This window comes from Onychomys torridus, chromosome 15 (assembly GCF_903995425.1).
Source record: "Onychomys torridus chromosome 15, mOncTor1.1, whole genome shotgun sequence".
In the NCBI taxonomy this organism is placed as follows: Eukaryota; Metazoa; Chordata; class Mammalia; order Rodentia; family Cricetidae; genus Onychomys; species Onychomys torridus.
In genome coordinates, this window is record NC_050457.1 from 60,111,648 (window position 1) to 60,126,192 (window position 14,545).

General features: G+C 35.9%; 1 protein-coding gene across 2 annotated transcripts in view; it reads left to right on the forward strand.

The window, feature by feature from the left end:
- The window catches only part of Cdh12 (cadherin 12), a 684,197-nt gene that overhangs the window by 560,383 nt on the left and 109,269 nt on the right, over positions 1-14,545 (forward strand). The gene's annotated exons all lie outside the window — the stretch shown is intronic.

Below are 14,545 nucleotides of genomic sequence, written 5' to 3' on the forward strand. Positions count from 1 at the left end.
CAGCCTCAGGCAGACTCTTTAGAAAGGGGCAAAAAGCAGCCAAACTCTTCACTAAAACATCACAAGAAGAACGTCTAGGCAACATACTAAAATTCTCTTCAGAAACCCCTTGATCCAGGTGCTCACATTTCAAATCACCCTCAGCACCACTGTCTTCTATTCAACTGCTTTTCTAATTCAAACCCACAAGTCCACATTCCTCCAAACAAAAGCATTGTCACACCAATACCTCAATCAATTAGAGCAGTAACCCAGGCCCTGGTACTAACTTCAGTCTTAGTTAGGATTTCTATTTCTTCAAAGAAACAAGACAACTAGTATAAAGGAACACATTTTACTGGGGTGGTTTACAGTTTCAAAAATTTAGTTCACCATCATCGTGGTGGTGGGACATGTTGGCTTGCAGGCAGAAAAGGAGGAGGAGCTGTGAGTCCTACATCTTGATCCATAGGCAACAGCAGAAAAAAAACTGTATGCCACATTGGGCTTGAGTATATATAAGATTTCAAAGCCTGTCCCCATAGTGAACCACTTTCTCCAACAAGGCCTCATACTCCAACAAGGCTGTACCGCCTCATAGTGCCAATAAATGTGCCAGGCATTCAAACATATGAGACTATTGGGGAGGGGGCATATCTATTTACCACCACACTTGTGAAAAACTACTTCATTTCCTCCTCCTTTCCTGCTGAGGGTCATAGCAGCATCAAGCCCAGCAATAAACATTCTCTTCTCTGAGTGTAGTTCAGATGAACCATGTAGCACCCACCAAATTGATCCTAGTCCATCAGTTCCCATTCCAAAGCTCATGCTCACAAGAAAACTGTATTTCTTTTTCTCCTAATGTGGCTGAAAGCAAACATGCAAAGCAGAGGCTGTGAGAAGGTTTCTTTTTTTATTGTCTGAATCAAGAGGCTTGGACATAAAAAAGGAAGTCCTGGGATAAGAGAAGGTGACCAGATAAAGCCATTTTAACCTCTAGATCCAAAGTGTTTGACTGCACATTTCCCATTGTTACTGTTGTATGACTCTCTAAGGGATATTTCTCTATTTAGATGGTGTAGGCTGCTTTTATAGCCATTGTTAACCGGGAGATTGCTCAATAGTGCATCTAGAATGTTCCACTCCAAATACATACACATTTGCCAGGAGGCAACTTACTTAGATAAGTGGCTGCCTGGGCATTAAGTGTAAAATAAATGCTGACCACTCTCTTGTAGATAGCAAAGGAACAATCTAGATCTGTGTCAAATTACAGCTATTTTCTCTCTGTGACCGCAAGATATTCGTGTCTGATCACCACAGTATTAGAAATTGGGTACTGATAAGTATAGAGATGGTTAAGGTATCTGTTCCTAGGGACTGCTCTATGATGTATGAGTGGAAAATTAAGAAAATGGTATGACAAAGGCATGCTGTTTGTTATTAAAGTTAAATTGTTACTGATTCTAAGAACTCATTTTTATAAAACCAGTATTTTTTTTGGCGGGGGGTGGGGGTGGCTTTCACATGTTTCTCTAAAGAGAAAAGGCTATAATACTCTTTTTGTTGTTGATGTTTTGTTTTGCCTTTTAACTTCTGCAGTATTAAATATGTTCATTAGCATCAATGATGTGTCATGTTAAAGGAAATTATGTGAATCCTAATTTGTACATCACATTTTCCCCATCACTTTTTCATAACCTTTATATTGGTCTTTGTAACTGTAGTAAAATTTCAGAATGAAATAAACTCACATTTGAACATAAAAATATTTATCGTGTGTGTGTGTGTGTGTGTGTGTGTGTGTGTGTGTCCGTCCTTCTCAGAGGGCATCAGAGATTGCTTGGAGGAGGAATTACAAGTGGTCATGACCTTTCAGAGTTGGGTGCTGAGAAATAAACTCTGGTTCTCTGGGAAAGCAGCAGATTCGCTTGACCACTGAGTCAACTCTACAGCCCCAAATGGCAGTCTCTGCAGTTTGGCTGGCTTTGTTACATCTCTGCATAACTGAAAATCAAATGGATATCACTATCTGAAACCAATGCTAATTCAGCCTAACCACATAGTGGGTTCTTTTGTCATTGTTGTTATGACAATCATGAAACACATTTTAGATCAACATCAAGAGTTATAGAAACATGCTACTACCCTTCACCTGATCCTGATGGGTTTCAAGTCAGACTTTTGGAGAGGAACTGAACCAAAAGAATGAATATACGAAGCGAGGAAGTTTACCAGTTTAGCTTCCCAGGGCAGTCTGTGTAGTGCAATATTGACTGTTTCCATAATAGAGAAGTAAAAATCCAGAGAGACCCTCCGCCCAGGTATTGGATGGCTCTGGAGCCCCAGGCTGGCATGGAAAGCTTAGATGGAAGAAGAATCGCTAGTCTTCAGCCCACATTGGAAAGAACACGATTCTGGGTTCTGATATAAACAAAGGATGACAGGAGCAGCAGTAACAGCAAGAGTCACGTGGCAGTAGAAGCAACAGAGTAGATGAACCCACCAGCAGAAAATGAAGGCAAGTAGGCAACAAGTGAAAGCTTTTCCCTTGGGTTTCTGGGTCTCAGACAGAAGGCATGATCTACATTTAGGGTGACTTTTCTGGTTTTAATTAGTCTAATAAATAGAATTCGTCACTGACATTACCAGAAGTTAGTATAATCTACAGAATCCCTCGCAGGTGTGCCCAGATATTTCATAGTTAATTCTAAATATTGTCAAATAGAGGAATGATATTAACTACCAATGGTGGTAACAAGGTACAATGCACTGTATTTTTAATTAGAAAAATGCAAAAAAAATAACCTAAAGAAGTTTATAGTAATCTGTTGTGTGTGTTTTGAAATCAGAGTTAACTCTCAGCATTTGATGGTGTGGTAAATTTTAATTGGCCCACAGCATGTTGCCAGTCTTGGCTCACTAACCACATGTATTAAATAATACTGATACAGAAGTGTGGGTATGGATATTCTGTTGTGAAATTCATCAGTGGACAAGTCACAGTGACTTCACCCCATTGACAGAAACCAGAAGAAAGTCCCTGGAATGAATGTGTAAGACATCTTTAGACTTGGTGTTCAGTCAGAAGAATATTCTCTATCATTTTATTTGATCTGTTGTAAGAAGAGGACAGAAAGGTAATACACATTAGCAAGGGAATAAAAGAAAAGTCTTAAATATTAAGTTTGAGAATGCTATTAAGTCAGAAAAATCTTGAAAAAAAAATAACCCTTTGAAATCTTCATATCACTCTACTGCTAACTTGTGAAACATCTTACATTAAAGTAATCAATAACCGCCCACATCAAAATCTATTCCTAGTGCAATGAGAAAGTATAGTCTTTTTTTTTTCTGTCAATGTTTTGGGGATAGAAAAAGAAGGCAGAGAAACATTTTATGGAATATTAATATGTGTGTGCATCCATAACTTCTGTTTCACAGCACTTTCTGTGTTGCGATCCATGTATGTCTTTGTTCTGTTACGTGATGTCTGCTAATGTGGCTTTTTGAACAATGGGACATTCAGAAACAAGAAACTGACAGAGGTTTGGAATATATACTGTCCATGTGGGCTGTCATTTTTCTGCTCTCCTGCTTGTCGTTATGAAATAGTATGCTCTGAAACACATGCAGGAACCACCGACTTTTGCCTCAGAATGACAAGAAATGTCAATGTAAACAATGAGCCCAAACTATGGCAAGTGAATAGGAGATGGTGGTTTGGGGCACTGAAAGTGTTAGAGGAGAACACAGAAAGCAAATATCCTTCATTTTCTAGAGCAGACATATGATGGCATTTACTAGCAAAACTTGAAAATGACAACTTTTAATAACATCCAACCGTATAATAACTATTTCTACCAGCACCTCACCCCAGCAGTCTTACATTGATCTAGAGTTTTGGGAATGAGGCAGATAAATGAATCGTCTTTGATTATCACCTGGGATAGGACTGTGGCAGAAACTAAGATATGCAGGAGAAATCACATTTCATTTCTGACATGAAACTGGTACGGCAATCATAGGCTTTACTGGACCAATTTTGATCATGCTTACAGTGCATGATACAGATTTTCACAGTGCCCACCTGCAGCTCCCTCCCCTTGCCAACATAGAAGAAAGTTATATTTTAAATGCTTGCTTTGCAGTTTCACACATAGTTACCACTTAAATCCCACCCAATGCTTTTAAGATTAGTGAGAAAATCATCTCCCTGTACTCTTTCCCTTCCTATCTGGGTCACCGGCTGGGTACTGGCACACTCTACTCAAACACACAAGAGAAAGTTGACAGGCTTAAAGTTAATTCATCCATATTTGTTCCTCTTTTTTAACTGTTTCCTCTTAGCACCTGTACCTAGCATCGGCGAGACTGCAGCTAAGCCTACTACTGTTTGCTAGAATTTACTGGATTTCTGTGATCATCCAACCAGGAAATAACAGTCTATCTAGATGAAGCTTCTGTTTCTGTAAAGATAAAGACTGTCTTTCGTAATGACTAGTGCATCACATCACTGATGATACTGATAAGAGCTTGGTTCTATCGAGATTGGACTCTTCCTTCTTATTTGAGAATGAGGAGTGAAGGCAGTCGAACAAGGAAGGAACTGAACAAGGCAGGGACTGAGAGGGATCTGGTTGCATCTCAAAGGGCTGTACTGGGTAAGGAAGTATAGTGCATGATTAACTTGCAGACTCATCTATTAGGCAACCCCTAAATGTGGATCAAGTTGTCCAGTCTCTAAATATTGAAAATGCAGCCCAAAATAAAAGCTAACTTTTGGAAAGGGAGATAACTGGATGAGAAAGATTATAATGAATGTGTAAAAGATTATAATCAGTAAATCATGTGAAAAAGCAATGTCAGAAAGTGACTCATCTGTGGCTATTATTCAGCACCTCTTCACACCTTTTTCTTCTCTGCAGAGTAATGTGGAAAGGTGAATTTCAAAGTTGTCTAGGTCACTCCTTTTAGTTCCTCTTTGTTAAACTGCAGCTAGTAGGGTGTTGCTATATTCCAAAGTATGAGTCAAAACCTCCTGAGCTACAAACAGCATTGCAGGCTTCCTCCTTCTTTTACTAAACACAGGAATAAGTGTCTACCCAATGAATAGATACATCAAGTACCCCCAAAAATGAATGTCAAAGTTATGAAGAGGGCAGACTTGTCTGCTTTATTAATTATATCTGAAAAATATTGAAAGTAAAGATTAATTTTAAGTAATTGTCTCTATCTCTCTCTGAAATATCAGTCTTTTAAATTACTTCATAATTGAAACTCTAAGACAGCATTAAAATCATGTACATATGGAAATACATAGATTTACCTTTAGATAATATTTCCACCTGTAGTCTTTCTTCTCTGCTCGTTTGTTCTAACCACAAAAGTTGAGCATCTGCTCTTTACTTCATGACAACCATTTACCATCTCTGTCTCTGCCTTGTTATTGTGATGTTGCAGCTTGTCCTCAGCTCCTATAACTGTGACTTCTTGACATAATGGAGTGTAACCTCAAACTGTATGCTAAAAAAAATACTTTTCTTCCTTACAAGTTTTTGTCTCTGCATGTTGTCACAGCAACAACAACAACAAAAACAAAAACAACCAAGACTCTCAGCACTGATTGAGAAATGGGTATCACTGAGTCACATTTTGAGACATATACATATATGTGTGTATATACACATACATATATATCATATACATATATATATATATATATATATATATATATATATATATTCCCCCTCTCAATTTTTCTTTAAATCTTTTACATACTAAGATATTTATATTATCATATACTGACTGTAGAAAATAGGGGGCTTACAGAAGCTTCCATGATAGAGACTGAGAGTGTCCTTTGTCTATATTGTAATTAAAATATACAGCATATATTGTCATGTGAACTTTAAGAAACATTTGGATATGTCCTTCTGTAGCTGGAGAGCTTCTCTCCAGCTCCTGCCAAGCCCTGGCAGTCCTGCAGCCCACTTTTAAAATAAACACACAGACTTTTATATTATTTAAACTGTTTGGCCTAATGGCTCAGGCTTTTCGCTATCTAGTTCTTACATCTTAAATTAATCCATTTCTATAAATCTATACCTTGCCGCACTGCTGGTGGCTTACTAGTATCTTACATGTTGATACTCATGGAGGTGACTGGCAGCATCTCCTGACTCAGCCCTCCTGTTCCCAGAATTCTCTTTTCTGCTTGTCTCACCTATACTTCCTGCCTGGCTACTGGCCAATCAGCATTTTATTTATACAGAGTGATATCCAAAGCACTTCCCCTTTTCTTTTTTTTTTTAACCTGGAATGTTTTAACTTTCACATAGTAAAATTATATGTAACAAAACAGTTATCAAACAAGAATTACAATTATAATATCTTGTCTATTTGTATTTGGCAAAGTTAAAGAAAAAATTCTATCCTATATTTGTGAGTCTAAGGTTTCATATTTAACTTATTTTTTATCATAACTATAACTTATCTAGTTATCATAATTATAACTATCTAGTCTTCAACTACATCAAAGACCTTGGAACTATATAATATTACCTAAGAAACAGGAGAATTGTGCAAGCAACTTTCAAGAACTTCAAGTTTCGAGAGTAGACAGAGACAGCTGTCATCATGGACAGTTATCCAAAGTTCTTTTGTAAAGTTGGGACAGCTGTCTTCAGCCCACAGGCCTAGAGTCTCTCAGTCACTTCTCTCTGTGTCGTGTAGAATGTCTGGCAGTTTCCTCTGCGAAGCAGGAACCTGAAGGACCATTTCACCAAGCAAAGTTCAGTGGTTACCTTCCTATGGGTCCTGCATGTCCAGTCGATACATTTTTTAAGAAGTCTAGCAAGTACAGTTTCTTGCCCAAATTGCTATTTTTGTCAAGAAGAAGATAAACTCCATACAGAGTGTCTTCTATACCCATCCTCCTCTCTGAAGTAAATTGGTGCTGCCAGGAGCAGACATGTCTCACTGTCCAGAAAGTCTAAATTTTTAAGACATTTTAAATGCCACATTCTGTAGGTTTTTGAAGTGTTTGAAGATTATCTATCCATCTGAAATATATCTATGTTTACCTAGAAGATTTAACATGAATATAATTTGACTATCATAGAAGGCTCATTGTTCCATTACAATTTAAATGATTTATATAAACATAATATCTTAAACAAAAGTAAAAATACACAGAAAGTATAACAAAATTAACTTTAAGTTTGTATCAATAAAGTAAAATCCATAACAATGTAAAACATTTTTAAACAAGTTGCTTTTTAAAAGCAGGTTCAATAATCTACCCCTGTATCTTATCATTGTCTATACTGTCCCCTTTTGTTCTTTAGAAAGAGATTGTATTTATAATCAACCTATTTTAAATAAAAATATTGGTTTTTCTCTGTCCCACACCAGAGCTCTTCTGATAAGGGACAGAAGAATCTTGCAACTTTTTTTTTTTTTCCAAAATACTTGGGTTTAGAGAAGGAGTGAGCCAATTTCATCTCCAAAGCCAGCTTGGTATATTTAGGAATTTGGGCATAGCTTTTCATAATACTTCCTGCTGGATGGGGGTGTTGTATCTTACAGGGACACAAAGAAAATTTTAGTATTATGGATACTAAATATTCAAATATTTTATCTGAATTTACATGAAAATGACATAATTTCTATTACTACACAATATTTCTTGAGCAACTGATAATATACCATAGAATCTGCACAGCAAGGCAATGTTAAGGAAGGTTGTGTGGAACCTTTTATTTGCAATGTGCCACGTGTTATGTGGGCTGCAATGCCCTTTCACTGTCCCTGGGATTTCTCACTTTTATTCAGGCATAGGGTTTAAAGACATTGACATTGTGCAAAAGACCTGTTGTTCATTGAACTAAGTGCCTGGTGTCAAAATGCCAAAAACCCTGTTGTTCATTAAGCTATGTGCCTGGTGGGAAAAAAAAAATGTTTTTTCTTATAATGTTAACTGCAGGCAACTTAGCACACTCTTCATCAGTTCTGAAATGATAGTGACAGATGGCATCAAAAATATTAAACCATATAATAAACACAGAATATTTAATATATGTGGTGGTTTGAACAAGAATAATACCTAATACCATAGATCCATATATTTGACTGTGTAATCAATCACCAGGGAGTATAACTTTTCAAAAGAATTAGAAAGATCTTGAAATTTGGCCTTGTTGGAGGAAGTGTGTCATTAGCAGGTGGGCTTTTGGGGCTCAAGCGAGGCCCAGAGTTTCTCTTTTTGCCTATGGCTCAGGATGTAGCTCTCAGCCACTGCTCCAATGTCTGCTTTTATGCTATCATGTTTTCTTTTGTCTTTTTTTTTTCTTTTGAGACAGGGTTTCTCTGTGTAGCTTTGCCACCTTTCCTGGGACTCACTTGGCAGCCCAGACTGGCATTTAGCTCACAGAGATCCACCTGACTCTGCCTCCCAAGTGCTGGGATTAAAGGCATGAGCCACCACACCTGGACACCATCATGTTTTCTGAAATGATGATTATGGATTAAACATTTAACAAAACATTCATAAATGCTTTCTCTTTTAATCATTGTATTGGTCATGGTGTCTCTTCACAGCAACAGAACAGTGGCTAAGATAATATGATTTTGCAATCCTTATTAATACACATTAAAATGTTATTAATACTAATGTTAATCATTGTTGTTAAGAGAACCATTTTAAAATAAATTTTAATGTTTGTTATAATTAATCTTGATTATACTATTTAGAAAGTTGTTTCATTTTTGTTTTTGTTTTTTAACTCTCAGAATGCTATATCTCAAATGTTTTGGAAACTCTTGATGATTTTCAGTATAAATCTTCTAGGATTTTAAGATGATGTAATCTTAAATTATGTGCTTATTCTGTCTCTCATAAAGACTCTGTCTACATAGCTTCTCAAATAAAATAAACTTGAAAATATTTAACATTAACCTAGCCAATATAAGTTCTAGAATTATGAAGTTGATTTTTCTTATTTTTATGTGTTTGCAATATGTTGTGTTAGTATCTTCTTTCTGATGTATGGTGTTGAGTCATCTGAGTACCATGAGACTGTAAGGTAAATCACATTGTAAAAAGCAAACAAACAAACAAAAACTGGAGTGAATGAACTGTGTCTAGAGGTTCTATAATCTGAATGAGCATATAATAAATATTTATTTTTAAAGAAGTAGAAAGTGTTGTGAAAGTAAAGGAGAAAAATGGAATTCTAGTAAGAAAAATGACAAATCAATTCATAGTGGTAATGATAGCTAAATTTAGATTTCAAGCAGGGCGCGGGGGTTGGCTTACAGGAGAGGGAGAGAGAGAGAGACTAACCTCAAGGTGGGTTGGGTTGATGATTGCAAGACAAATCATAAATGTGTAACAACTCTACTAGGAAAGGTAGGTTTAGATTTCCTGAATGAACTGGCCAATTCTAATGAAAAAACTGAGAAGAAAATTTTATCCAGGGGGAATCTATCTTTTCCATGATAAATGTTTCCTTATTTCTCAGATCCAGTCAATTCTGAGGGAGCCCCCACATGCAAGTTTGAGTCACCATTTTCCCAACTTTGTCCAACTCCTTTCCATGCACAACTTCAGTTTGTGTTTCAAGTTTTTCTAAAAAATAAAATAATAAAACCAAAAACTATCTCACCTCAATTTTTCTCTAAATTTCTTAAGTGACATTTAATAGTATGAATTCATTCTATAATTTATTCATGAGCTAAGCCAAACTTTTGATTTATTCTGATGACTTAAGTAGTTGCTGAATATTCAAAACAGAACTTTTACTACATAAGGTCATGCCTGTCATTAACAGGGAACATGTCAATTTTATGATGATGTTGATGAAAAAATATCACAACTATTATAATATTAAGTGTTATGATAGATGTTCAGTTCTTTTTATGTTTTATGATGTTTTTCTATCGTGTAATTCTGGTCTAATAGCACTGACAATTTCAACCATGCGAGAATTCTTGGTTTGTGTCCAAAGTATTATGAAGCCTTTTAATGCACTGGCAAAGACAAAAGCTGGGTTTCATTTAATTTTTTTTTCCTTTTCATTTCATTTTAAATGCCATTGTTGAATATTTTGCAACATTGATTTTTATCTCATAGATTGAACAAATGACATTTAAAATTGTAACATAGGAAGTTTAAATATGTAAACTTCATGGCATTGGCCTATAATCTCAGAACTTTAGGAGGGAGAGGCAGCAGAAGAAATGATTGAGGGGGTAAATGGAAACCTAATATAGTAGAAGCATTCTAAAATACATACATATTTAAGGGTGATCTCAATGAAATCACAAAATTGATGAGGGTGATGGAGACCTAAACAGACATTCCTGTCAGAATATGAAGCTTCCTGTTCTTGGAATGGATTATACCTAATCATCTTATTGACCAAAGAGGACAGATGAGATAACCCAAACAACATAGGTTATTGCTAAGGCAATTGATTGCTCTCAACAAACTGATGCTAAGACCCTATTGTTGAAGATAACACAAACAAAACTCACAGAAAATGGAGAAGTTAAGCTATTGACTACCTAGAATAAAGCCTTCTCACCTACTGACTAATGTTCATGGTAGTGAAAGAAACTTTGCATGTTACCAAATACGACACATAAATACCACTTCAGCTAAAAATCTTTCCATCTACAATGGTGATCTACATGCCAGTGCAATAGTGGACCAAAGCTTGAGGGAGTACCCAAAACAATACCTGATTGTAATTAGGGCTCCCTCTATGAGGAGGAACCTATCCAGGACACTAATCAGGTGACCAAGAACCTGAGACTAATTAGGTCAGGGATATAGGGGAAAACCAAACACCACTGTTCTGCTAAAGAAACCTTGCTACAAAATGATTACTAACATTCTGCTGTGAGAATAGTTCAATGTCTTAATCAGCCATTATCAGGGAATTGTCCTCCTACAGTAAATGAGAATAAATACAATGACTCCCAGCTGGACATTGTGCAGAGAGTGAGAATCCTTGGAATACTGACCCTAAGTGGGATGCCTTCATTGGTTCATTCTCCTCACAGCTCAGGGTACCCTACTGAAGAGGAGGTAGTTAGATTGGAAGAACTACCTCTTATGTAACCACTCATTAATGATAAATTAGCTTTGTTTGAAGGAGTATCACCATGTTAACAAACCACTAGTAAGGTAAGGCTCCATGCTCAGAAAAAAAAAAAATAGCCAACAAAAAACAAACTCAGTGGTGTTTTGGAGGGTGTTTTGTTTTGTTTTTGTTTGGTTGGTTTGACTTAATGCTTTCTCTGTCATTTTTTTTCTTTTTCTTACCTTACAGCTCTTTTGCTTATATATTATGCTTTTTGGTTTTGTGATTTGAGGGGAATACTGTTTATGCGTCTCTATGTCTGTACATCTATATTCATTTATTTTATTTTTTTGTTTTTGTTTTTATCTTATTAACTTTCTTCCTCCTTTCTTTCTTTCTCTCCTTCCTTCCTTCTTCCCTTCCTTCCTTCCTTCCTTCCTTCCTTTCTCTCTCCCTCCCTTCCTTTCTCTCTCTCCCTTAATTTCTATTCCTTCTTTCCTTTATTCTTTCTTTCTTTCTAGGATTCCTGTTAGTTTTACAATATATAGAACAAAAATTGATGATGTGGATTTGGGTGGATAGAACAATGGGGGTGGTCTGTGAGGATTTGGAAGAGAGAGAACAGAAAAATCATAACTATATTATACTATAATTTCAATAATAAGAAAGGAAAAAATTGTCTGACTCAAAGTGAGTTTAAAGTAAACCTAGATAAATTAAAATGTGTCTCAAAAGAAGTAAAAGAGCCAGGAATATCCCTTAGCATTATATCTCACCTGTGATGTGTGCAAGACTTTGAGTTACATGCTCATTGTGGACATGGAAGGAAAAATACCCTATTGAAACTACCTATCCATACCATGAATGAAGAACAAGTTCATTCCTCTAGAGTTTCATTTAAGAGATTTATGGTCATCTAATTTTATAATCTTATCTACCAGGATTATCTTGGGATAACTAAAAAATAATGTAGCTTTAAAGGCAGGATAATTGTGCTCTCACTTATGTCTGTAGATCACGATGCTGTTAAGCTTCCTTTCTAGCTAGCAGTCATCCTGTTTTTCATTGTACCCCATATCATCTTGTGTCATTAAGTCATCATTCAGAGATTGTATTGGAAGAAAAATACAAATGATAATAATACCATAAATTAAGAGACTATCATGACATATATTTAGATTTATGAAGTCACATATAGTATAATTTGTCCCAATAAATTAGAATCCCTAAGTTAATGATAAACATTTATGAAGATTCCTCTTAACATATTTAGAAGAAAAGATTTTGTGTGCAGAGTCACTTAAAAGAAGAATAGTAATTTTTCTTATATTTTTAACTCCCTTATAGAGCAAAATTTTACTTGAACACATTTGTTGGCATGTTGTGCTTCATTATACAACTTACATACTGATTTATTTATACTAAGTTTTTCTCCAGATTTAATCATAAGCAGTTATTGTTTTGTTGTGGTGGTCTTGTATTTTACAAATCTAGTGAGAACAAAACAAATTTCTAAATATTTATGTTTTGAGTTCTCCTCTAGCAGTATGAAATTTAAATTATGCAATAGAAATTTAGACAAATTACATTAAAGTTTATAGTTTTAACACATGATGCTTTGGTGGCATAAGTTTTTGAAGTACTGAAAGTTAAACAATGTCAAAAATTTAAATACCAAGATTAGAGTTAATTTTTCACATTTTCAGGTATTTGTTAATCTAAGATATCACATACAGATACATAAACATAGACACACACATTTTGAAATTTGACAAACTAATGTTCAGGTTAGTGTTAGAATATATGTTTTCTATACAGAAAGCTCTATGTTAAATCCTCATCAGTAAAATTAACAAATAAGTGTGTCAAAAAAGCATCATTTGTTCATATACAAATTGCATTGCAATTTGTCTTGAATTGATGATTGGGCTGTATAGAATCTATAGAAAGTTCTATCATTAAAAGTTATGACAACTACAATTTCACAGGAAGAAGAGAGAGGAGCTAATTCTCAGAGTGTGCTATGAATTCTGATGATATTCAGGTATGAAAGAATGTGTTACCATATTCAAAGATGAAATTCATTTTACCTCTTTTGTGAATGTGTAATGCATGAACATAATAGCTTATATTTAGAAATGTGTTTTTCTTAAAATATTCAAGAAGGCCTAGGGAGATTGCTTAATGGGTAAGAACAATTGCAGCATAGAGAACTAAAGTTCAAATACCCAGAACCCACATGAAAACCTGAGTGTGGCCACACATGAGTTCTATGGTGGGGTTGAAAGCTGAGACAAGAGAATCACCTGGGCTGGCTGCCAGTTGAGCTCTTGTCTGAAGCACTTGAGATCATCTTGTCAAGTAATCAAGGTCACCTCCTACAGACATGCTTACAAAACAATCTCATCTGGACAAACCTTCAATTGGGATACACTTCTCAGGTGACTGACCCTAGGCTGTATCAAATAGACAAAGCTATCTAGAACAGTCTATTTATCATTCTATTCATTATGTTAAAGAGTGTGTCCATTTACATAAAAAGTTCAGCTTGGAAAGCACACACAGTATACAGTTAAAAAACTCATGTTACTTTATTGAGGGTTCCAACTCTTTTTAAGAATTCCAAGGGGTGGAGGGAATGGTGTTTAGCCTGGTCCATGCTTTCTGTGGCTGAGCTTAAAGGATGGTCCCACAATACCATAAACAAGGAAATTTTCTATGGTCTTGTCCAACGCTGGAATGGGCCGCTGTAGCACGAATCTTAATGGTCTTATTAATAAAAATCAAATCTGAAGCCAGGAATTGGGGTGAATGCTGGAAGATCAGAGAAGCAGAACAAGCCACAGCCTCCTCACCTCACCAGTTCCTCAGCTGATCCTGTTTCCTCAGACTGGAACCTTCTGTGTCCTCATCCAAATGGATCTCAGCTGAATTGTTGCTAAAAGCCTAAAAGCTTAACCAGGACCTGCCTCAACTGAATGTAACAGGCTCTGCTGACTCCACATAGGGGAGACCTTGCCTTGGAGGAGGTGGGGGGGTATGGGAAAGGGTGGGAGGCAGGAGGAGAGGGGAATCTGTGGGTGGTATGTAAAATGAATAGAAAATCTCTTAATAATAAAAAATGAGAAAAAAGAAACAGTCTCACATAAATCATACATAGCTCAAGAGACACTATTTTTAATTGTCCCCATATACTGCCATAAAACAAAGCTTTCAACACAAGCATTGAATAGTTTTTGAGCTGATAATAATTTTTTAAAAAATGATTTACTCTTGTATATTATAGTTTGTATTTTATTTCTTAATGAAGAATAGAAAGATCACTCAGTACTTGCTATGTGAGCATGAGGACCTGAGTCAAGTTCCCAACAATTACAAAACAAACAAACAAAAAACAAACCATATGTGTTGTTCCATATCTGTTACTCCAAGGCTAGAGACAGGATGATGCCAAGGTTTCTCATATTAACCAG